At 40.5% G+C, this 27,117-nt stretch overlaps 1 pseudogene; it reads left to right on the plus strand.

The window, feature by feature from the left end:
* LOC112410323 (60S ribosomal protein L31 pseudogene) overlaps positions 1-27,117 on the plus strand; it is a 29,448-nt pseudogene that overhangs the window by 192 nt on the left and 2,139 nt on the right.

A 27,117-nucleotide genomic window follows, 5' to 3' on the forward strand; every position in this document is an offset into this window, starting at 1 on the left:
TGGGTACAAACACCGCCATCAATAGATAAGGAAGGCATAGCAAAATATGGCCATGCCTGCTCCTCTCCCTCACATCACCTACTTTCTTTTTTTTTCCTTTTTTTTTTAAATTGAGATAGAACTGACATTCTTTAACCTGTTTTCTCCACCATACAAGGCTCATTCTATTGTCACTTAAGGGAAGCAAGAAAATGGAAATAACCTAAATGTCCAACAGTTGAGTTTAAATAAATTATGGCATGCTATGTGACCTTTAAAATTCATAACTCTGCAGCACATTTATGACTTAGGAAAATGCTTATATTATATGACTAGATAAAAAAGTGGGACTTTGTCCATCAGCAGAGGAATGGATAAAGAAGATGTGGTACATATATACGATGGAATATTACTCAGCCAGAAAAAGGAATGAAATTGTGCCATTTGCAGAGACATGAATGGACCTAGAGACTGTCATACAGAGTGAAGTAAGCCAGAAAGAGAAAAACAACTATCATATAATATAGCTTATATGTGGAATCTAGAAAAATGGTACAGATGAACTTATTTGCAAAGCATAAATAGAGACACAGATGTAGAGAACAAACGTATGGATACTAAGGCGGGGAGGAGGGGGGGGATGAATTGGGAGATTGGGATTCACATATATACACTTCTGTGTATAAAATAGATAACTAATGAGAACCTACTGTATAGCACAGGGAGCTCTACTCAGTGCTCTGTGGTGACCTAAACGGGAAGGAAATCCAAAAAAGAGAGGATATATGTATACGTATAGCTGATCCACTTTGCTGTATAGCAGAAACTAACACAACATTGTAAAGCAACTGATATTGTAAAGCAAACTATACTCCAATAAAGATTAAAAAAGAAAAGAAAAACAAAGTGGGACTCAAAGCTACATAGCTAACTTTGTTTAAATGCATATATACATTCTTCCTCCTTCCCAGAGAATCATACCACAGTGTTAAGAGTTTACCTACAGGTGGCTGAATTATGAGAGTTTTTATTTCTTTTCATTATTTCTTACTTTTCTGCAATAAACCTACATTATTGTCATAATCAGAAAGTAATAACACTTAGAAGTGAATTAAATAATTTGGTCCAGTATGGCTTGAATCGATAAAATATTTCATCTCATAAATTTATTAAGTGCCCTCAAGGTATTAAGGGGGGGTTTAAAATAGTCCAATGTTAACACTGCTAAGGTCTGTATCACAATGTGAGTCAGTTAGATAATACATTTATTTGAAGATCATATAATTGGTTTTATCTATTTGCTCTAGAGCAGAATTAAATGAACAGATTCATCTTAGGCCCCCATTCACTCTCGATTAACATATTACCTTCCAAAATATTGTCTTAAATAGGTCCATCTCAATGATTGTAGTATATTTAAAAGACCAAGAACTAGTAGAAAATCAAGACTCACTATGATATAACAGTCACTGTAAAATCTCATTATTTTTTTGACCAAACATCTTTTCTAAAAGATTATATTGCTTGATATGACAGGTGAACCTCTTTAATTATTCCGATGTATAGAGTTTAGCACATACTGAAATGATAAAGCAAAAGCATATTTTATGTTGGATAACCTTAGGCCTCTAAATTCCACAAAGCTCAAAAAATAAAACATCATCAGCACCATGGATTCTTGCCCTGTGATCACCCCCAGCCAATGCCCCATCTCCCACCCCAAATTTCACCAATATCCTGACTTGCAACACCATAGGTGAGATTTGTCTGTGTTTTAAGTTTATATAAATACAGTGAAAAAATACGCAGTTTTGCGTTCCTGGCTTCTTGCATTCAATATTATGAGACTCCTCGGTGGTGCTTTGTGTAGATGAAACTCAGTTATTTCCACTGCTGTATTGTCTTCTCTTGGATGAGTGCTTTACCATCTAGTGATCCATTCTACAGTTGGTAGACCTTTGAGCTGTTTCCACGTTACCCAACTCAGGTCTGGCTACTCGCTGCACGACAGGCTGATGAGTCAAGTAACAAAGTGTCGAGGTAAGGACAGCTGGCTAACTGAGATGATGAAGGACTAGTGTCCTTAAAAACCATCTTAACACCTCGGTGCAGGCAGAGGGCTCTTAAAGGCATCGTGAAGAGTGGGGCTGCAGGGCAGCTCATGTGCAGTTCTCAGATTGGTTGGCATCAAGGTGAAGTTTCGAGCATCACCTATCTTCTGGTTTCAAACTGTCTGTGGTCTATATGCTTGTGGCCAGCAGTTTTCAATTGGTGTGGGTCTGTTTCCTGTAAAAATAACTTAGGAATGTGTGTCAGACCTTTATCTGTATCTTTTAGGGAACTGGGAGTTCAGAGACTCTGCTGTGTGGCAGGTTTATGATCTAAAGTGTTACCAGTCTCCTTGTCAAATAGATATTCTTCGTTTTTACATCTTCACATTTCCTAATCATTAACTCTTGAGCCAGCCTTTTGAGACTCAGGGGTGGCCTGGGAGACTAAAGCAAAAGCCTTTTACTTCAAAGGACAGGGACAGGGGTTTGTATGTGGTTTCACCCTGCCTGGCATTGTTTTGTTTTGTTTTGTTTTGTTTTTGGCGGTACGCGGGCCTCTCACTGTTGTGGCCTCTCCCGCTGTGGAGCACAGGCTCCGGAGGCGCAGGCTCAGTGGCCATGGCTCACGGGCCCAGCCACTCCGCGGCATGTGGGATCTTCCCGGACCGAGGCACGAACTCGCATCCCCTTCATCGGCAGGCGGACTCTCAACCACTGCACCACCAGGGAAGCCCTTGCATTGTTATAATGAAGGCTGCTGTGAACATTCCTGTTCCATGTGCTTGGATAGAGGCATATCCACTGCAGTGTGTTAATGTTTAGCCACTTTGGTCCTAAACCTTAACTGTAGATTGGCATCTCCCTGGTGCCTGGGTGCCAGTTCCATAGGGAATTCTAACCTGAGCTGGGATTAAGAACCAATGAGCTAGATGTTGAAACTCCCAGACAAAAGGAGGAGAGGAATCCAGTTCAGCGGATTTTGAATGAATTGTTTCCAGAAAGAGGACTATAAAATCCAATGGAAAAAATAAGCTGTGTCCATTTTGAATTTGTCTTCCCTTTTTTTCCCCTTCGAGTTCCTAAACCAAAAGACTACATGGACTGGGTTTATGATACTATAAGTGGCCTCCAAATTATTTCAAAACTTCCCCAGATTCTCAAAGCAAAGTTATTTTAGACATGTGTTAAAGATACATGTGTCATCAGACTTAGAGATCAGACTTGTGGTTGCCAATGGGGTAGGGGAGAGAGAGTGATGGATTGGGGGTTTGGGATTAGCAGACACAAACTGTTATATATAGAATGGATAAACAACAAGGTCCTACTGTAGAGCACAGGGAACTCTATCCAGTCTCCTGAGATACACCATAATGGAAAAGAATATTAAAAAAAGAACGTCTATATGTGTAAAACTCAGTCACTTTGCTGTACAGCAGAGATTGGCACAACGCTGTAAGTCAACTCTCCTTCAATTTAAAAAAACAACGTGTGTCATGATTTGGCGTACTCTGGGTGGGGGATTAGGCTTTCAAAAATTTAGACAGACACTAGTTAGCTGTCCCAGCTCCATAAGCAGGGAGACTTCAAAAAGGCAAGAGTTAATTTTCCGTGGTCCAGGTCAGCCTGGAATTAAATGAAATATGCTTAATAATCATTGTTGCAACTGAGAGTTTGGTTGGCACTGTTTAATTTCCTGGTTTCTTGAAACTGCTTTTTGGACCCATGCCCAGGAGCTGTCTTGATGAATGTATTTCAGAGAAGGGAAAAAACAGAAATGAATAATGTGGCTCTAGAAAATACAGCAAGAGAAAGCACTGAACTATCACAAATCTCTAAAAATATGTTCCTCTTCGGGATCAGTCTCCAATATGCATTGGAAGACAGGAGAGAAGAGAGGCCATAAACTCAATTCTTTTGTGATATGTGCAGAACGTGTTAGAAACTTAATATTATTTGTGCATTGTCAGGTAGTTCGATGCCTTCAATTTGTAGTGGGAGAGTGGTTTTAAGTTCCCACCGGACCAAGAATAAGTCCTTCACCAGCCTCCCCTACTGCCTGACTTGGCATGAACTCAACCCCTTGACCAAGAAACATCATTTCAACTTTGACCTGCTGTCAGGATGCATGAAAGGTTCTGGAGGCACATAAAGACCCCATCCTTGCCTTCAAAGAACTTATCATGTTTTGGGGGTGGGGAAGGCCATCCTCATACAAAGAAAACTAAAACTTCAAGTCTGATGTGTCACCCGTGAGCTGAGTGGTCAATACAGGCCTCTCTGAAGCAGCAGACATGAACTGAATCTTAAAGGACAGTCGGGCTTCTCACGGACAGGCAGGAAGGAGGAGGGCACTTCAGATAAGAGCAGAGGTGCAACAAAAGAAAGGGGCAGACGTTCAGAGAACAATGCGGGCAATCCTGTTGGAGTCTGAGTCTTCGAAAGCAGTGGTGATTCAAGTTTTGCGATTGGGACTGAGGCAGAGCAGAAGATGATGTGTATTTATAATCTACCAATTCCCTATCCCTGTGTTAGAAGATGCCAAAAAAATTGGGGATGATCAAGTAGACAAGACGGTGACAAGCCAGCAATTTGAGAGAAACAAAACAATCAAGAGCAAAAATCCTGAGCAAAAGTCTCTACATATATGAATTAATGCCCCAAATAGCAGCAATTGAAATCCACAATCGACTTACGATCTCACGATGCTCTGTTCAGGGCATTCTTCCCAGCTGCTCAAGCAGGAAACCTCATCTTCCATTCTTCCCTCATCAACCTCTTCCCTATGATCCATCCAGCAGCCCATCTCTCACCATCTTCCAACTGGTCTCCCTGATTTATTTCTTAACTGCTGTACCCTCCTCATTCTTCCCACCCCAATCCCAATCGATTCTTCACACAAGAAGCTAGAATGTCATCTAAAAATCCTCAATCTGAGCAGATAACCCCTCCTCTTAAAACACACCTATGGTCTCCAGTGTACCCAGGATAAAATATAGAATCTGTAACATGCCACAAGACCCTGGAGGGACCCTGCCCTGTCCCCTCTCTAATGCCATCTTTCCTCCCATGCCCCTTCGGTAGGTGATTGAGACCTGCTCTCTCCTGGTTCCTCAAACTAGATCTACTTTTTCCAGACTCCTCCTAGAATGTACTAGGCATCCATTCTTTTCTGGGCTAGCTATTATAGGTCAAAGTTTAAAGGTCATGTCTCCACAGGGGCCTGCTTCAACCAATCTCGGAATCTAAATTTTGTCCCCCAAGTTATTCACTCTCATAGCCTTTAGTCTTTTATTTCATGGCACTTACTTAGCACAGTTTGTATTTATACATGTAACTTTTGTGTTTAAGGCTTGAAGCATCATGAAAATATGGACTACATATGTGTGATTCATCACTGTGTACCTAAGCCTAGCAGCCTGACACCTGAGGTTTGCCGTAAATATATCTACAGTGCCTGAAATGGAGGGAATTCCAACTACCTCTGTGTGCTAGATTCAAGTCCTCAATAATCTCTACCACCAAATTTAGTAACTCATTTGATTAATTACTTATAAATAGGCTTTATTCATGTATAAACAAAGGAAGGGTCACATCTCTCAAGCATAGAAGAAAAATATTGCATTTTTGATAGCTTAAGCCTGTATGGATGCCATTTTGACCAACAAAAGGTCCCGCCCTTGAGATGCAGTTCATTTAGAAGTAGTGGGGATTATGGAAAGGAAATCGTAATAATAATACAATGTTTACTGAGTGTGATGTGCCAGGCTTTCTGCTACACTTTTTACAGGCATTATCTGTAATCTTACAACTACCCTGAACATAGATAGGCATTATAGCTTCCATTTGCAAATGAGAAAAGTAAAAGATTGTTTTCCATAATCAAAGAACTAGTTGGTAGGAGGGATTGATGGAGCCAGGTCTGCAAAAAGTCTACAATTTACACCATGTAATCTCTGTGAAATTAGCAAAACATTGTGGAATCTCCACCTCTATTGATATTTTCCATATTGGTTGACAGGACATTTACCAATATTCATCTTATTTTTCCAAAGAACCATACGTGCATCTTGAATCATAAAGAATACCATTCAGAAATAAACATTTTCTCATCCTAAAGTTTTGGTTGGAGAGATTTTAGGATTAAAAAAACCTAAAATCAAATTAAGATAAGATTATACATAGTATGTGCCTGACCCAAATGATAACAAGCGGCTTTTGACCCACATACTTGGGAAATGTACGTGACTCCCCGATATATGTCGGTGAATCTGTAGGTTGGTTGAGCAAATACTTAAGTATTTGTAAGAGCAATAACGGCTCCTGTGGAAATCTCCACTGCACTTGCATGTACTAAAACCATAAATATTCTAGGAGATGGAGGACTGTCAGGGAGCAAAATTCCAAATTGACCTGGCGTGAAGCAGGAGACTACTTGAGAGATTTGAAACTTCTTCAAACCTGGATATTCTAAGTATCCTGAAAGGAAGACGTTATGAAAAAACTAGACCTGCCAGGTAATCCTGACTTGGGGTATACAGTTAAATTCCTTTCTTTATGGGCCTTAAACCAAAGTTTTAAACACCACAGACTATTTTGGAGAGAAATGCCACATCCCTGTTAGAGGGAAACATCTTCCTATAAGAGTTAGGAGAAAAAGAACTACTATGTACAGGACTTCTCTATATTTTATGTATTCCATATAACTCCTTGAAGTTGGAAGTATTTCTCACTTACAGTTGAGGAAACCATGGTCCAGAAAGTTTAACTAATTAACCCATAATCACACACCTGTGATGGGGCTGGGATCTGAACCTAAACTTTGGCTTCAGATACCTCTTTCCCTAGTAGTCTACTGTTTGGTGTGGATAAAGGAAGATTGGTGGATTTCTCGTCTAATGAAGAAAACTACAGAATCACAGCAGCCTGAGGTTGAAAGACATGTGATTTCAGCACCATGTCTTCTTCACCTTCACATTTCTTACAGTGCCCGCTTATGTCACAGGTGCTCAGTGTGTTGGTAGGATGAATGGATGGATGAATGGATGGATGAATCACCGTCTGTGTGGGCCATTCAGAGTTACTGTCTTTTCCATATTAAGAGACTGTTTCTCAGAGGACAGGTGACAGCAGCCAATTGTTCAATATTGTGTCTCCTCCTCTGGGGGAGCTCTGGCAGGTAAAATGGAAAAAGGTTATGTAACAATTTGCCACTAATTTTTTAGGCACTTTTCTTGGAAGTTAAATACATGTGTAGGCTATTGTAGCTGTTTTGGTCCTGTGAAGATAAGGAACAGCTCACCACCTCAATTTAAGGAGGTGAAATACATCTTATTGGTAGCTGCTTCAGTCCTGTGAATGCAGGGAGTACTGTATCTCTTGAAAGTGTTTCACTTCCCTTTCTGGCCTCATCCCTTTTTTGCCAGTATTTGTTTCCCTAGTCTTGGCATTGTCTAACATGGAGTGGGTACAAGGGTTGGGGGAAAGGAACAGGAAATGAGGCCCTCATTAGATAAACTCCGCCTTCATATTCCTCTCAGGAGACTTTCTTTCCTTGCTTGGTACGTGTGTCTGTTCTCTGTAGACTTTAGATTTTTCGTTCTTGGCCAGGGAGGGTCTTATTTCACAATCTTTGCCTGGAGTGAGTAGTAGATTCAACTCAGGAAGTGCCTGAGAATGGCAATAAATCTTATCTGAGTCTTTTTTTCTTAAGAAGTTCCAAGTCATCCATCTGAGATGGCGTACACAGTGATTAGTCTTGGCTGCCAAATGGAAACTGATATTTGCAATCAATGCTAGAAGTTCATCACATGACAAAGTCTGTGGGTCCAGGGACATGAGCACTAAGCACAGCACTCTACACCGTTCTGAGTGGGAGGGGCACGTGGCCATGGCCAGCCGGGCTCTGGAGGAGGGCGGGGTGGGCAGCAATCCTTTCACCATCCAATTCAGGGGAGGAACGTGCTGAGAAGAGGCATTCCCTATTTGGGGGCTGCCTGTGCCTTAAGGAATACAGGTGTGAGACACTCTCTGAAAAGCTAACTCACTTGTCCAACTCTGGGTGAGGGTAGAGGATGGAAGTTCCGAAAACTGAGAGGGAAATTCACCTCAGAAATTGGGAAATATAATTAAAATTTAAAATAATTAAAGTAGAAAATTACCATAAAATTGTTTCGGGAGAGTGTGTGTGTGTGTGTGTGTCTGTGTGTTTGTGTTTGTGACTCTAAATCCCTGTTAATAACAAATACTCTTCAGAGCACCAAATATAATCTTCATAACCTTAAAGGCAGAAGGGAGATATCTCCCAGCTTATTCCAAACAGTCAATTATCAGATAAATCTTTTTTCTAGGTCATTACCTTGGTGGAATGACTGATGCAGAAATGACATTGAGCCCTGTAGTAGGATGAATAGTAGCCCCAAAAAGATATAGCCAAGTCCTAACCCCCTATATTATAATAGGGAAGAACAAATCTGACTCCATATTGGATCTGTTTCTTTTACTTTAGCCTTTGTATTCTATTTCTTTTGCTACAAGTTAAGAATTTTGCCTATAGCCTAAAATATACAGGATAGCCCATTCTCAAGGCTCTGACCTTAAAGGATAACACTTTTCCATCCATATAGAGATAAAAAGTTGCAGAACAGAGAATAACATTTGTCTTGTTGGAGGTTTACAAGAACATTGTGACCTGACCTATGTGGACAGCTGCAAGAACAAAGGATTCCAACACCAAGAAGTGTGCAACAACCAACTGTGCCCCTTCCCCTTTTAGTATAAAAGAAGCCTGAATTCTAACTCGGGTAAGATGGTTCTTTGGGACACTAGTCCACCATCTTCTCAGTCTGCTGGCTTTCCAAATAAAGTTGCTATTCCTTGCCCCAACAGCTCATCTCTCAATTTACTGGCCTGTCATGTGGCAAGCAGTATGAGCTTGGACTTTGTAACAAAACCTGTGAATATGACATTACTTGGAAATAGAGTCATACAGATGTAGTTAAGGATCTTGAAATGAGGTCATCCCGGATTTTGGGTGGCCCCCAATCCAATGACTGATGTCCTTACAGGAGAAAGGAGGGGGAGACTTCATGTAGGGACACAGAGAAGAACACATGGAGACAGAGGTAGGTATCAGAGTCACGCTGCCCCAAGCCAAGGGATGCCAAGGGTTGCCAGCGGCCACCAGAATCTAGAAGCATGGAACAGATACTTCCTCAGAGCCTCCAGAAAGAACTAAACCTGCTGACACTGTGATTTCGACTGAAGGCCTCTAGAACTGTAAGAGAATCAATGTCTGTTGTTTTCAGCCTCCTCGTTTGTGGTCATTTGTGGCAGCAGCCCTTGGAAACAAATACAGGCCCCAAGCCTCAGGTCTGAGCATAAAAGCGAACAGAAACAACTTACAGGAAGTATTACTCTGAGCTACTGCAAGAATTTGTTTTGCCAGGATTTATACAACACATACAATTGAGTAATTTCTATATTAGACAAAAGACTAGGTTAACATTCTAGCAATTTGCCTGAAATCTCTACGACAACAAAGGGAGAGGCCAGAGGGAAGACTTTTATGTGTACCCTTGGTTGAATTCAGGATGCCTGAGTAGGCCCACCAGGGTTTTATTTGCAGGAAAACCCCATGAGCCTCATGTGGACAGTGGTTGGATCCTCTGGGATTGGTAGCCTTCCTGCAGGGCTAAGGCTCTATGTGGGTAGAGACCAGGGGCGCCTTCCTCTCCAGGACAATATCCAGGCTGGGGAGGGGATGTGTACCTGGGGAGGTGGAGGGAGTGATGGAAACAGGCTTAGCCTGCAAATGGGGACAATGTTGGAGGGATGCCCAGCTTTGTACCTTCCACCTTATTTTTTGGCCCTTCCCTCTGTGTCAGGTAGTTAGAGATGGGGCAGCAATGGACTGACCAAGTCAAATGACTGGTTCAGGGCACTGGTGGAAAAGAGGCTTCGAGTTCAAGGCTCAGTTGGGACTCATGGCCAGTGGGAGGGGGGTGGTTGTCCCCACTGGGCTTGATGGCTGTTGGAAAAAGCAAGGGCAAGAACGATGGTATAAGCCACATCAGAAAACCCCATGGACCGCTCAACTATAGGGATAATTTGAGGGCTGAGGTTGTAGCTGCTTTAGCTAATAGAAGCGGGAGCAAAAGGCCACTGCTAAACCACAATGAGATCCCACCTCACACCCATTGGATGGTTACTGTCATTTAAAAAAACAAAAACAAAACAGAAAATAGCAAGTATTGGTGAGTATGTGGAGAAACTGAAACACTTGTGTACCGTGTGAGATGTAATAAAATGGTGCAGCCACTGTGGAAAACAGTATGGTGGTTCCACAAAAAATTAAAAGTAGAATTACCATATGATCCAGCAATAATACATCTGGGTATACATCCAAAAGAACTGAAAGCAAGGTGTTGAAGAGGTATTGGCCAAGCAGCATTATTCATAGCAGCATTATTCATAATGGCCAAAAAGTGGAAGCAACCCAAGTGTCCATCGATGGATGAATGGGTAAAAAAATGTCGTATACAATACAATGGAATATTATTCAGCCATAAAAGGAAGGAAATTCTGACATATGCTATAACATGAATGACCCTTGAGGTTACTATACTAAATGAAATAAGCTTGTCATAAAAAGACAAATGCTAGGCCTTCCCTGGTGGCGCAGTGGTTGAGAGTCCGCCTGCCGATGCAGGGGGCACGGGTTCGTGCCCCGGTCCGGGAAGATCCCATATGCCGCGGAGCGGCTGCGCTAGGGAGCCATGGCCACTGAGCCTGCGCGTCCAGAGCCTGTGCTCCGCAACGGGGGAGGCCAAAACAGTGAGAGGACCGCGTATCGCAAAAAAAAAAAAAAAAAGACAAATGCTATATATTTCGACTTATAAGAGACTCCTAAAGCATCAAATTCAGAAAGACAGAAAGTAAAATGATGTCTGCCAGGTCTTGGGGGGTAGGGGAATGAGGAATTTTTATTTAATGGGTATAGAGTTTCATTTTTGCAAAATGCAAAGAGTTCTGGAGATAGATGGTGGTAATATTTACACAACAGTGTAAATATGGTTACTATATCAACGGTGTATATGCCACGGCATATGCAGTGTATATATACACTGTGTATGTGTATATACATACACACTACAGTGATATATATGTTGTATAACAATATTATATACCACTGAACTGGTATATACCCACTAAACTGTACATTTAAAAATGGTTAAAATGGTAAATTTTATGTTGTTTTATTTTACCACAGCTAAAGCAGACGGCGTTACTTCATTCCAGTATGCTACCCTGAACACCTGCACACAAACTCCACACCCCTATACCCCCATCCACACACTGGAGGCTGGGGAGACCTGCAGAAACACAGTTCCCTCTCCATGCTGCTGAGCTAAGCAGAAGATATCTGTTCCTGTAGTACTCAGTCTATAAAATCAACGGTGTTTAGTGTGTAATGGGTATCATAAGTCATGTGGCTGGTCAGATAAAGAATCTGGAAGTCAACCTGCCTCCCCGTCTCCTTTGTATCCATCGCCCTTTGGCCAGGTCTTGTTTATCCTGCCTCCCTGATATAGTTTAGCTCTAGCCCTTGCTCTCTAGTCACTTTAGTTCAACTCTTCTGCCTGGGTTTGGCAGCACCCTCATTACTTGTCTCCCTGCCTCCAGTCTCACTCCTCCTAGACTCCTCTCCAGGACTGCCAGAGGGATCCTGCAAAAAAGCGAGTGTGTTCACGTCCCATGTCTTAGAACCCTCCAACTGTTGGCCATCGGTTCTAGGATGTGGCCCCCGTTGAAATGTTGAAAGGGAGCCTTATCCTTGGGTCCAGCTTGACTCTCCAGCCTCACTTCCTACCTTCTGCCAACCCCAAATCCTGCTGTGTCTCCCAAATGTCGCCCTCCAGCAAGATGAATGATCATCTGCTAAACATGCTGTCTCAGGTCTACGCTTTTTCATCTGCTTTCCCTGGGTCTGGAAACGCCCTCTTTGTTTGTCGACCTCACAAACCCTAGCTGGCTTTCCAAACTCAGCTACGACCAAAAGCCTCTCTTATCTCAACATCACCCCAACCCGACCCTGAATAAATCTAACCTCTCCTCCCTGTCTCCTACTCCTTTAATTTAAACATAATTCTATGCTGGTATATATCTCAGGGCGTGAGAACTCTTCCCTTTTTTACATGCCTCACTTCTCTACTGAACTGCAGTTTCTTGAGAGTAAGCCTGCATACTTAGTATGTGATGAACTCTGGCTACGTGAAATCTGTTAAAGAATTTGTCTCACTCAAGTGGTCATACTGATAAGATTTTGACAATAATTATAAAATGTGATAATTTTATTAAAATTAAAGTGATCATAAATTTGATCATTTTATTAAAATTAAGTCACCGTAACTAGAAAATTTCTGTCAATCAAGGAATTTTCTCATTTTCGAGGAACTCCAGACCCATTTAGTCTTGTTTCTCAAACAGTTATATCAGAATATCAGGGTTTGGGGCTTGGGCATCAGCATTTTTTGAAGGTCTCTAACTGGAGAAAAGGACTTCAAAACCATTGGCTGACAAGTTTTGCTCTGATCTCACCTATTTACCTGAGTGGGCAGTGACTTCCTGTATCCATCCCAGGCAGAAAAATGTCTCATTTTTATTTTTTCAAGAATCTCTGGGGACACAATTCTAGAATCTCCCTTGCCTTTTAAAATAGTGTTCCTCTTTAAAATAAATAAAATCAAGCGTTAAAAGAAACTTGTAGCTATCACCATTTATTTTTCAAATAAAAGATTGTCTCAATAATTTTTAAATGGTTTTGAAGTCCTTTGCTGGGCATCTGATCTTTTATCCCATTTGGCATGATGTTCTCGTAATTTGTATGTCTTTGAGAAAAGAGTTCCAGCGTTACTGTTTCCCAAGAGGTCTGGGGTCATAATAGAATGAGCTGGCCAGCAGCGACTTTATTTTTAACCAACAGTCTGATCCAAACTCGATAATGAGTGGTAATGTCCAACTTCTTTTTCCTGCCCTGACATTTTTCTATGCTCCTGGGTAAACAGTCCTTTTCAGGGATCATCCCACCTATGAAGTGTCTGCTTGGCTACAGATATTTCTTAGCTCTCCAGGCCAAAGTGAGCCTTTAACACCCCTCAATACAAAATGTTGAGAGGTCCTTTCAACATGCTGGTGTTTTGTAAAGTGAACAAGGGCATCTGTGGGAGGCCATCTGGAAGGAACATATTATGAAGATCACTTGGGAGTGTTGTGAATCTGAAAAACTGCATGTCCATCCTAAGTTCAGTCATTAATTTAAGAAAACACCACCTCTTCTATAAACTTATATCACTTTTATTTAAAATTTCAGGCCTAAACAGAATCTGCCTGCCTTTTTGAATCATATCCTCAAGAAATCTAAAATCTGATACAAATGAACATATCTATGAAACAGAAAACAGACTCATGGACATAGAAAACAGACAGGTGGTTGCCAAGGGGGAGGGAGTTGGGGGAGGATGGAGTGGGAGGCTGGGGTTAGCAGACGTTAGCTTTCATATATAAAATGGATAAACAACAAGGTCCTACCGTATAGCACGGAGAACTATATTCAATATCCTATGATAAAGCACAATGGAAAAGAATATTAAAAAAAGAATGTATGTATATATGTATAACTGAATCACTTTGCTGTATAGCAGAAATTAACACAACATTGTAAATCAACTATACTTCAATTTAAAAAAATTTTTTAAAAATCATCTCCCAAATTAGAACACATGTCTATTTAACAGGGCAGAAGCACAAAAGCTTTCTTTGACTTCTCATTTGCCCCAGATGTACACTCACTAGTTCTTGCCTGATTCTTCTTCAGTCCTTTCCTCCATTTCTCCACTGTGACCTCTTCTTCATCCACAGCCAGGACTCATTCTATCTCTAGGAACCAGCTGAACGAGCTCTCTTTCCCCTGCTGCTATAACAAATGACCACAGACTTTGTGCTTTAAAACAATACAAATGTATTCTCTTACAGTTCTGGGGGTCAGAAGTCCGAAATGACCCTTAGGAGGCTAAAATCCAGGTGTCAGGAGGGCTGTGCTCTTTCTGGAAGCTCCAGAAAGAATCAATTTCCTTTTCTCTTCCAGCTTCCAGAGGCTGCTGCTGGCATTCCTTGGCCCATTGCCTTTGCTTCATCTCCAGAGCTCATCATTCCAACTTCTGCTTCTATCATTCCATCTCCTTTTGCCTTTGACTCTCCTGCTTCCCTCTTATAAGGACCCTTGTGATTGCACTGCATATCTCCAGAGATTATCCAGGAGAATCACTCCATCTCAAAATCCTTAACTCAGTTATGTCAGCGAAGTCCTTCTTGTTTTTTGGCATGTAAAGCAACATATACACATATTTCGGGGATTAGGATGTGAACACTTTTGCTGGGGCCAGAGGAGGAGAGGGGACATTCTGTCTATCACATGTCCTGAAGCTTTCTGGCCAAGCACCATTTCGATCACTTCCTCCTTTCAGTGCTAAAATGCATTCAGTTGAATTGTGCCCCCCTCACTACCACCACCAAATTCATGTCCTTGGAACCTCAAAAGGTCACCTGTTTTGGAAATAGGATCTTTGCAGATGCAATTTTAAATTAAGATGAGGTCATACTGGATTAGGGTGAGTCCTAAATCCAGTATGACTAGTATCCTTATAAAAAGAGAGATTTGGACACAGAACCTTTGTATCTGTTTGTACCACAGAACTTTATACCAAAAGAGTGAATTTTTCTGTATGTAAATTTAAAAAGTGAGTCATAAAAAAATACAATGTGGTCTTTTATTGTCAGATCTAACACGTAAAGAACTTGGAAGTCATCACTCCTATCCTCACAACAAGATAAAAACTGAACAGACTGAAAATCAGTGACTTTTCTTAGATCCATCAGAAAATTGAGATCACATAATAACTTGTAACACCAAAAGGCAACAGACAGAAATTCAGATCTACATAAAGAAAGGAAAAGTACTGGAGAAGGAATAAATGAAGGTAAAATAAAATCTTGTATTTTTCTTAGTCTTAATTGATCTAACAGGTAAATATTTGTTCAAAATAAGAACCACATTCTGAGCCATAAAACACATCTTTACAAATTTAAAACAATTTAAACAATTTAAAACAAATTTAAAAACTATGGTCTTAGGCCATAGTATGGAATTAAACTAGAAATCAGTAACAGAAAGACAGCAAGAAAAATCCCCAAATATTTGGAGATTAAACATCATACTTCTAAATAACACATGAGTCATAGAAGAAGTCTCGAGAGAAATTTAAAAGTATTTAACTAAATGAAACTGAAAATACAACCTATCAAAATGTGTCGGATTCAGTGAAAGCATTGCTTAGAATGAAACTTATAGCACTGAATGCATACGCTAGAAAAGATCTAAAATTAGTAGCCTACATTTTCACTTTAGGAAACTAGAGAAAAAGTATAAATGAACACTAAAGCAAGCAGAAGAAAAGAAATAAAAGTTAGAGCAGAGATCAATGAAATTAAAAAATAAAAAGGAAATCAATAGAGAAACCAAAAGCTGGTTCTTTGAAAAGATCAATAAAACTATTAAACTTATAGCCAGGCTGTATAAGAAAAAAAAAACAAAGGCACAAATTGCTAATATCAGAAATGAAAGGATTCCATATCTGGAATCTAAAAAAACGGTACTGATGAACCTAGTGGCAGGGCAGGAATAAAGAGGCAGACACAGAGAAAAGACTTGAGGACACGGGGAGGGGGAAGTGTAAGCTGGGACGAAGTGAGAGAGTGGCATGGACATATATACACTACCAAATGTAAAATAGATAGCTAGTGGGAAGCAGCCACATAGCACAGGGAGATCAGCTCGGCGCTTTGTGACCACCTAGAGGGGTGGGACAGGAGGATGGGAGAGAGGTTCAAGAGGGAGGGGATATATGTATACTTATAGCTGATTCACTTTGTTGTACAACAGAAACTAATACAACATTGTAAAGCAATTATACTCCAATAATAAAGACACATTTAAAAAAATTGAACCACAACAAAAAAAAAGGATCGCTACTGATTCCATGAACATCAACAGAGTAATAGCAGAATGTTATGAACAACTCTATATCCAAAACTTTGATAACTTAAATGAAATGGACCAATTCTTTAAGAGACACTCCCTACTAAAACTTACACAAGGAGAGACAGATTATCTGGATAAGCCTATACTTATTACATAAATTTAATCAAGAATTAATAACCTTCCAAAAAAGAAAGCATCAGGCCTAGATGGTTTCACTGGTGAATTCTACCAAACGTTTAAAGGAAAAATGATGCTAATTGTCTACAATCTCTTCCTGAAAATAAAGCTAAGGGAATACTTCCTAACTCATTCTATGAGGCCAGCATTAATAAAACCAGCTAAGAACAAAATGAGATCAAGACATTATAAGAAAGGAGAGCTACAGACTACGATCTTTCATTTATATAGATACAAAAATCCTTAATAAAAGGTTAGCAAATCAATCCAACAATATATAAAAAAATTATATATCATGACTAAGTGGGGTTTATTACAGGTATTTAAGACTGCTTCAAGATTTAAAAATCAATTAATGTAATCCATCACATCTAAGGGCTAAAGAAGAAAAATCATACGATCTTAACAACAGATGCAAAAAAAAAAAAGCATTTGGCAAAATCCAACACCCATTCATAAAAAAAATCATTAAGTTGAGACTTAATCAACTTGATAAAGAACTTCTATAAAACAAAACAAAAACCCTACAGCTAGCATTATATGTCATGGTGGAAAACTGGAGGCTTTCTGAAATCATTCCGTAGCTTATTATGAAGAAGCCAGGTAGGTAGAAGACATCCAGGGAAGATCACCTTCCCTATAGTACCTTCAGAGGCTTGCTTACAAAACAGAAGACCTACTGGTTTTACCTTTTCTTATTTCATCACTACTTAGAGCAGGATCAAGGGCCCCTCAAATAAATTATTCCCTTCCCTTATTCCCCTAGCCATTTCTTGGGACCCTCCAAGCAGTAATCCCTTCTTACATGATCTTTTTACCTACCTGTGATATTACACACTGTTGGGCTGCACTTCCCAGTCTTACAAGCCTTGTAGTTGCCCAGCCATGAGACAGAAGAAAGAGCCCAGAGACAGCAACAGAGACAAAGACAGCAGTGGTTTAATGGACAGGGAATCTTACAAGTCCGAAGCAAAGCCCTGGAGCAACATGCCACCATGTACGGCGGACCGTGGGCAAGACTAGGCAGCCACTCTTGCTATTCAGGGGGGAAGGAGGCTACAATTTATAGGGGGAATCGACATCAGCTTGGCTCATCAGTTACCAGGGAAACCAGTGGCTGGGGCGGGGGGCAGGCACGTAGGTAGTTACTAATTAAGCCCTATGATTAAGAGGATTGGATAGTCATGTGAGTAGGGTATAAGTGAAGTAGGGACTGGCTGAGCAGGGGATGTACAGGGAGCAGGAGAACAGCCATCTTGAGTGGCCTGGCCATGCACACACCCACTCCTTCCAAACCTTCCGCCTTCGAAGTCCACACCTTCCAAGATACCCTCCTTAACAATTTCCCCATTTAACTTATCTTCATTCCCAAGATATAATCAGATTCTGCACTTTCCCTAGATGAAAACATAATCAGCCTGATTTTGAGTAAAAACAACTCATAAATAGGACGTCTGTTCCTCCTTCCCTAACCCTGCCTCACACAGTGCAGCATTTTAGAGCCTGTATTAATTGATGAAGATGATGACATAGCAGCACAGTGAGAACAATTCTGTTCTGTTGAAGCTTTTCTGGTTCTGCCCTGACACTCACTGTTGACCGACTACCAGCTTGTGATCCCATCTTTAACTGGGAGCAAGAAAGTACAACCATTCAACTATTCAGAATATAAAAATCTCTACCACTGAATGGTACCTCATATGGTCAGGGGGAAGTCATGTGCCACCTCACAGTTTACTCAGAGCCACTTGGAGTTAATAATGTATTACTCATAGCCAAAATATTACCTGCAAATGGCATCTCTGTCTTTACAGTCTGTTGCTTTTTCTCCCTTTTATATATTCTGTTGCTTTTTAAAAATGCAAATCCAGAGTAGTGTAACGGATGATGCTACAAATCTTAGGTTTTTAGTCATTTGTTTAGATGTGAGTTTCAAAACCATGGCTGTCTAGACAGTGGAAACTGGCTAAGCACAGGGAGTTTCCAATTTCCATAAATGTGAACTGATGGAAAGAGTCAGCTGAGGAAGCCATCCTGAAAGGATGATGTTGTTGGAACCCCAAGGAGAAGAAGAGTCAGTATGAAGAAGTTAGCTTTAGATGGTTCATATAGAGGAGCTTCTTAAACATACCTCCAATATACATTCCACATAATAACAGATAAATGACAGGAGAAGTAAAACAGAACCACAGCAATGACGGCAATCTATGCAGTAAAGAAGACACTGCAGAGATAATGGATGGTTGTAAAAGTTGCACACTTTATGGCTCTTGGGGTTGCCATACATTGTGGTCCATAACAATCATACCTCCTAGAGTTGTGCAGTGCACAACTTGTGCAACCATAAGCCTGAAAACATTCTGATGCTAAATGTATATAATAGCAAATGCATGCCACAAAGAGCACAGATTTTATGTCTGAAGTTAAAAGCTTTAATTGGGTTTGTTTAAGAGCAGACTTCGATAAGCTGGACTTCATCAAAACTAAAACTTTTGTTGCATCAAAGACACTAAGAGAACAAAAAGACAAGCTACAGACTGGGAGAAAATGTTTGCGAATCATATACACAGCAAAGGTCTCATATCCAGAATACCACACATTTAAGTACGTGAAAAGACGCTCAACATCATTAGGCTTTAGGGAAATGCAAATTAAAACCACAATGAAGGGGGCTTCCCTGGTGGCGCGGTGGTTGAGAGTCCGCCTGCCGATGCAGGGGACACGGGTTTGTGCCCCGGTCCGGGAAGATCCCACATGCCGCGGAGCGGCTGGGCCAGTGAGCCATGGCAGCTGAGCCTGCGCGTCTGGAGGCTGTGCTCCGCAACGGGAGAGGCCACAACAGTGAGAGGCCCGCGTATCGCAAAAACAACAACAGCAACAAAAAAAAAAACCACAATGAGGTATTGCTACACACCCATTAAAATGATTTTTTAAAAGACAATACCAAATACTTGAAAGGAGGCGGAGCAATTGCAATGCTCACGCATCACTAGTAAAAATGCGAAATGGTACATCCACCTTGGAAAATAGTTTGGCAGCTTCTTATAAAGCTCAACAGACACTTGTCCAATGACCCGTTAATCCTACACCTATGTGTTTTTTCTAGAGACGTGAAATTTATATTCATATAAAAACCTGTACATAAATGTATATAGTAGTTCTATTCATAACTGACAAAAACTGGGAACAACACAAATATCCTTTAGGAGGTGAATGATTAAACAAACTCTGCTATATCTCCACAATGGAATACTACTTGGAAAAAACGAGAACGAACTATTGATATGTGAATAACATGGATATATCTCAAACGCATTATGCTAAATGAAGGAAACCTGAAGATTTAAATACAATAAGGCTCCACTTCTCTGATATTCTAGAAAAGGCAAAGCTACGGGGATGAAGACGAGTGGTTGTCAGGGCTTAGAGGTGGGGGAGGGGTGACTACAACCTGAGGGGTTTCTTGGGGGAGGGGAGATGGAACTATTCTACATTATGATGGGGGGTGATTTACATGACTCTCTACATTTGTTAAGGCTTATAGCACTATACACCAAAAGCTGTTCTTTTTACAGTCTGTGAATTAAACAACAAAAAGCATTTTTTAAAATTTAGTTACTTATTTGTTTATCTTTGGGTGCTTTGGGTCTTTGTTGGTGTGCATGGACTTTCTCTAGCTGCCTCATTGCAGTGCGCAGACTTATTGCAGTGGCTTCCCTTGTTGCGGAGCACAGGCTCTAGAACGCAGGCTCAGTAGCTGTGGTGCATGGGCTTAGTTGCTCTGCAGCATGGAGGATCTTCCAGGACCAGGCTTCGAATCTGGGTCCCCTGCATTGGCAGGCGGATTCTTAACCACTGCACCACCAGGGAAGTCCAACAAAAAGCATTTTTAAAAAACCCCAAATCTGTCCTCATCTCTCCATCTCCTCCCCCCACTCTAATCCCTATCACTTTCCCCTCTCCTGGACAATTGTAGTGACTCCTGACTAGCTTTCCTCCCAATTACAATCTTTAAATATATTCTTAAAATTAATTAATTATGAGATATTTCTATTATACAAAACCTTAGTAAAAAAATCAGTCAGATCTAAATAGCTCTTCTCCCTTTAGACTGGGCATGTACACCACTCCCTATGGTATCCCCAACACTGAGACCCAATGTGAAAATTAAAATAAGCCTCCATAAGATTATGTATTTGTAGCATGTTTTCGTATAACGAAAAAAAGAAAAGTTTGATTATAGTGCTGGAAATAGTGGGATTTTTTTCTCATACCCAATCCATTGTGCTTATTTGTGGTTCATTTCCGGGTCTCCTGCCCTAACCACTATGCACACTGCCTCTAGCAGGTGCTAACCTAATCCTAGTTGAATTGAATTTCTAGCTGTTTCAACTCAGTAGCTTCTTTGGCCTGTTGCCTCTGTCCTGTGGACCTGGAGGGAAAGTCAGTGAAAGAATTAACACGCTAGGCCTGGCATGACAATACTAATGCCTGGCAAAGAGCCACAACCTCCCAGAGATAGTGCCTATTAGACAATTAATTGGCTATTTAAGAAACATGAGCCAGAAAACAGAAGAAACAATGGGACGTTAAACTTCCCAATGGGATGCTAAAAAAAAAATGCACTGGAGTTAAAAATCGGAAAAACACATAGAACGAAAGAATTTTATCCCCAATGTCACTGCAGATGTTTCTGGATTGACCACATGAACCTGAGGAGAATGATTTCAAACCAAAAAATGTTAAATATGCACTGGGTATAATTTAGCATTATGTTAGGTATAATCAAAGCTGCAGAAAACTACTTTTATGTGGAAACAATTAGTATGCCATAGTTACTCAGAGGGGCCACATTTATTGCTAGTAACTGATGCTCAGGTGGTACTGATCCTTCGATCACCCAAACCTAATTAAGGGTCTTAAAAAAAGGAGGCAGGAACCCACACAGGGAGACAGAGATGGATAAACAGATGGTGTGGCTCAAGGGCTCAGTGAAAGGGGAGGCCTTCATTGCAAAGTGAACAATTAGCCTGAAAGTTCAGGCATGAACACAAGGCTTCTGGGCGCCTGGCATGAGCGCTGGGGACTATTAGGGAGCAAGGACATGAAGTGGCACTTCCTGTGTGCCAGGCACACTACCTGATAGACGCCTCCCAATCACCCCCGTGTGCACAAGGAGGAAGTGAGGCTTAAGGGGACTTTGGAACCTGCTCAAGGTCACACACCTAAGAAAGTCCCAGAGATGGCCTTTAGACCCAGCCCACGATCTTAGCCATGACATGCTGTCTCATGTACGCAGACTCAGCTTTGGTGACGCTTTTGCCATCTCTGATGATAATCAGTGTCACAAGTCCTAGTTTTGGCCTATGTTCAGAAATGTTCTACCTGCAACCCTCTCTCTACCCCCAACTGCAATTCACTTGTTTCCAGATCTCTGGTGTCTGAGCTGGAATAATATGAAAAACAAATTGAAAAATAAATAAATGGTTAACATATGAATATGTTATCCCTTGATCTTAGCAATATATTTACAAGTATCAGAAATTCAATATTGTAATAGAAGACATAGCTCTAATTTCACAATGGAGGCCAAACTCTTTGTTTGTTTGTTTGTTGGGGGGTACGTGTTTTTCTTTAGTCATTCATCCTTACCCCGTAAAGAGGTGCCGGATTTCTATGTGTCTAGGTTGGCTGGTATGTTTCCTTTAGGTTGCAATAAACAGAGCAGTGGGTATTTATTGTAAGGGTGGAAGCGGAAGTAAAAACCACAGGATTCTCAGCCACTGGACTGACTCGACTACAGAGGAAAAGAGGAACCACGGCAGAGGCAGGCCTTGCAGGCTCTGCAGGGTAGCTCAGAAACTGACAGACGGGTGACTGAGTACCGCTCCTTCAGAGGCCAGCTTCTCTCAGTCTCTGCTTCTACTTCCTTTACCTTCACTATCACTTTTCCCTACACTGTGTCTGCTCACTCAAAACTTATGCTTGTAGAATTGTAGAGACATACGGAAAACATCCAAGGTAAAAAATGAAATGAAACCACCATTCCGGCATATCTTTCAATAATATATACATTACTATATACACACATGTATGTACATACATTTTATATATATACATATATGTATATTTTAAAATTAAAAAAAAAAAAGAACCTCAACATTCCTTCAGATCATACACAAAAAATAACTGAAAATATATCATAGACCTACAGTGAAAAAATAAAACTATAAAATTTCTACATAAAACAGAAAATCATTGTGACTTTGGGACAGGCAAAGACTTCCTAGATGGGTCACAGAAAACATAAGCCATATTCATTGGTTGTAACAAATAAATCATATGAACGTTTATAAGAGGGAAAGCTGGGTGTGGGGTTTATGGGAGCTCTCTGTGCTGTTTTTGCAATTTTTTGTATAAATCTAAAACTATTCTAAACAAAAAATGTATTATAAAAAAGCATGGAACATAAAATTTAAAACAGCTAAGTTGATAAATTTAAAACTTTTGTTCTTTAAAAGACATTATTATGAAAATGAAAAGATAAGTTATAAACTGGTAAAAATATTTTCAAATCACATATCTGACAAAGGAATTGTATACAGCATATATAAAGAACTCTCAAAACTCAATAATAAGGAAACAACTAATTTTAAAAGATTTAAATAGATTTAAAAGATTTAAATTTTACTAGGGAAGATACATGGATGGCTTATAAGTACACGAAAAGATGCTTGACATTAGTCACTAGGAAAATGAGAAACCATTGCACACATATTAGAACAGCTGAAATTTTTTAATGGGCAATACCATGAGCTTCGAGGATTCAAAGGAATTGGACTTCTCATTGCTGGTAGGAAAGCAAGATGGTACAGACACTTTGAAAAAGACATTGGCAATTTCTTAAGCATACACTCATCACACAACCCAGTAACCCTTCTAAAATGTTTACCCAAGAGAAGTAAAAACATTACGTCCCGTACACAAATCATCCATAATCATCAGAAACTGGAAACAATCCAAATGTCTATGGACTGGTGAATGAACAAACTGTGATGCATCCATACCCTGTAATGTTGCTCCACAATAAAAGGAGTGAAGCACTGATGTACACAACATAAATGCGTCTCAGACGTGAAAGCAGCAGATGCAAAAGGCAACACACTGGGTGAATCCATTTAGCTGACTTTCTGGAAAATGCAAAACTATAGTTTGCAGGGACTGGGAGTAGAGGGAGAGGACCGACTACCAAGGGGCAAGAGAAACTTCTTGGGGTAGAAGAGTCTATATCTTGACTGTGGTGGTTATCACACGACCACATACATTTGTCAAAACTAATCAAAATATAGACCTGAGGGCTTCCCTGGTGGCGCAGTGGTTGAGAGTCCGCCTGCTGATGCAGGGGAGACGAGTTCGCGCCCCGGTCCTGAAAGATCCCACATGCCGCGGAGCGGCTGGGCCCATGAGCCATGGCCGCTGAGCCTGCGCGTCCGGAGCCTGTGCTCCTCAATGGGAGAGGCCACAACAGTGAGAGGCCCGCGTACCGAAAAAAAAAAAAAAAAAAAAAAAAAATTTCACTGCGTGGGTGTGTTGTAACTCAATTACCATCCCATTATTGGACATCATTTATTTCCAATTTTCTTACATATATTTCTTACACAAGCATCTCTGTACACCAATTTCATCTGTCATCTCTGATTATGGCATTAGGACAAAATCCTAGACGTGCAATTACTGAGCCAAAGGGTGTAAGCAAGCAGTTTAAGGTTCTGGATATTTACTGCCAATTTGCTCTCCAGAAAAGGTAAACACAGCTTACATGCGCCGATCATCATAACAGTGGGTCTAAAATAGAAATCTTAAATACATCTGTTTTTTCTGAATACGGAACAATCATACAGGAAAAGACTTATTCAAAGTATTTTAAGGAGGCAGCACCCTAACTCTCAGATCTAGAACACCAAGCTAAAATGTGAGAAAAAGGTCTATGGGATAGTGAGACAATGCACAAATCTACAGAAGAGGATTTTCTGTGAAATTTCCAGGGGCCCTTTATGATCAAAGAACTCTTGAATAATATTTTTTCTCAAGAAGAGAGATTCGTTTTTCCGTCTATAACAATACTTTGCATAATGAAGAACTAGCACAATAATGCATTAGAACCCGATTTACACTTAAATTTTCAACAGCAATAGTTTATCTCAACTGTTACCCCTCTCCTTTCAACCATCAGGAGTAAGAATGTCGGAGTTTTCATAATCGTGTTTCAATGTAAAAAACCCTCTATTCCACAATAGAATCCTAGGCTCACAATATTCTTTCAGGTGCTGGTCACTATAATCAAGGCATATTTTATGCAAATCGATGACTATTCTTTACCAAAGAAACAGAAAACTCCTATTAATTTTCTGACGTTAGCTCTGCTATAACTAAGATAAACGCATTGCTCATCTAACTAACGTTTTAACTAAAAAGTGACCAAAATAGAAGAACTAAGCCTGGACAGCATTAAATTCAATATCAAAATGTCTTCATGGTGAATGAATAAAATTTCGGAACCTCAGCCATACGATCCTGGAGTTCTGATCATTTTCCATCACTGACTTGAAAGATGAAGAATGTCTGTCTGAATAGCTCCACCTGAAACCCTCTTTCCTGAATTATTCAAGCAGGCGTGAATTTTGATGGTACAGAATTCATGTAGAACTTGCATCATGAAACTTCAGAATAGAAAGAACCCTGATTTGCCCAAAGCCTCACAGTGGGTTGGTAGCTGTGCTGTGAACTCAGCGTCTAAACCTTGCACTCTCGTACTCACCCCACTCCGCTTTGCTCTCTGTCCCACGTTGGCTGGCGTAACTCACTTGACTGTACATTTCAGATGTCTCCGGCCAGAATGTTCGACCTGTGAAACGAATCAAAAATCACACCAATAAAGGTTCCATTCCAAACCGTCTTTAACATTCCATTACATCTTCCAGGATTCAGAGGAGACCAAAGCCGACTTCTAACATCAAAGAAACGTATTTAGAAGGAATTGCTGTAAACAATGAACATCAATTCCTAGATCCAGTGTCATTTATTATTGTTATTATTATTATTACTTAGGACTTACTTCTTTTTAAGAAAAATGCTCTATTATTTGAAACATTTGAAAATGACTTGAATGGGAATCAGAATAAATGTCACATCCCTCCACTGTGAGCCTCTTCCCCTCCCTCAGACACACACATGCACACACACATTTCCCATTGTGTGCGCACTGAAACGTAATGAAAAAGGGGAGACTAAGATCCAGATCTCAAAAAAGCTCTAAATTTATACTGACAAATAGTTTTCAGAGCTTTGCTAACCAGGTCGTATACAGTGCTTTGAAAATCTAAAGGGCTATAACTTTCTAAAGCAGAATTTCTCAAAATATGATCTGACCCTTCCACCCCTTCCCCCCATCAGAACCATAAAGTGCTCGGATTCTAAGGTCCTACTCCTATATTGTTAGGAAATCTACCACTTATTGGTAAGATACCCAAAACTAGGACAAGGATTCCACTCTGCAAAGGATGCACAAACCCCACTTTCTTTATCATAAAATTTATGTTAGTTTGGTAAATGGATGAAGGTGACAAAAACACATCAGCCCTTGGGAAGCAGTGAATCCCCTAAGTGCTTGAAATTTATCCTGCCCCTTTCTAAGGAGGAGCACAGACACTGTTCTATGGCCTCCCAAAACCAGGTGCTTCTGTCAGAACTAACCCTGCTACCCTGGCTAAACACAAAGGTTTACCAGTGAGATGGTCTATATTCATATCTGCTAGACTCACTTACTAATCAGATTCTCACCACTGATGGGGCTGGGAGGTGAGAAAAATGGAGAGCAGACAAACCCACGTGGCCAAGGACTGGATGGAGTCCAAGCTAACTGTTGCTGCTGCCTCATCTTAAGTTACCGCAGCTGAGGCTACACCTCGGTCCACCATTGCTCTGTAATGATGTTAGAGTAGTTGTATGATGATAAGAATTAAATAAAACGAAATCTGGCAACTTAGCGTAAGTTAGGAAACATCAACAAGAAGACAGAGTAAAATCCTTTGTTTTCATTTGAATCGATAATGATAATAGATACAAAAGTTGCAGTGCCTCCTGGGAGGCAAGGTTCTTGTCAACAGAAGCACAAAGTCAATCCACCCACAGGAGCACCATCAGAGGATCCATCCTGAAAGAATACTGAACCACATGGATCTTTAACAGGGATTTGAAAAGGCTAGACCGACTGATTTCTCCAAAACCAAAAGGCTTGGAGTCTAGAATTCCTCTAAGTTTGCTTGATGCATTGATAAGGAAAAGGAGGCTGTGGAGGAATTTTGGTGAAGCCACATACCCTGGAAATATCACAGACAGTTTGTGACTTGGAGAAGAAGAAAAGGAATGACGTTCAATGACATCAACCGTTCCACCTCATAGATCTGTTGTGAGCCTGAAATGCTCATCTGTGTAAAGTACTTCGAAGAGGGCTAGTGATCAGTAGAAAAAGATATTATCAGTATTAATGATTGCTGACGTTTCTTACAGTGTTTTAAAGTAGGTTATAAAGAAATCGGCAGCTCTGCCATTCCATGCAGGTTGCTTTCGATGACACTACTGACTTAAAGGAGTGCAGCCTGCACCCTGCTTTGGGAGCAAATCTCTCTCTTTGTTTAAGCCACTGGTGGCAAGCTTTCTGTTACTTACAGCTGAATGCGTTCCTAACTGATATATTGTCAATACCACTGAAATATAGTTTCATATTTTATTGGCACAGATAACATTAATGATGCA

The sequence above is a fragment of the Neophocaena asiaeorientalis genome, unplaced genomic scaffold, assembly GCF_003031525.2.
Source record: "Neophocaena asiaeorientalis asiaeorientalis breed wild unplaced genomic scaffold, Neophocaena_asiaeorientalis_V1.1 scaffold508, whole genome shotgun sequence".
NCBI lineage: Eukaryota > Metazoa > Chordata > Mammalia > Artiodactyla > Phocoenidae > Neophocaena > Neophocaena asiaeorientalis.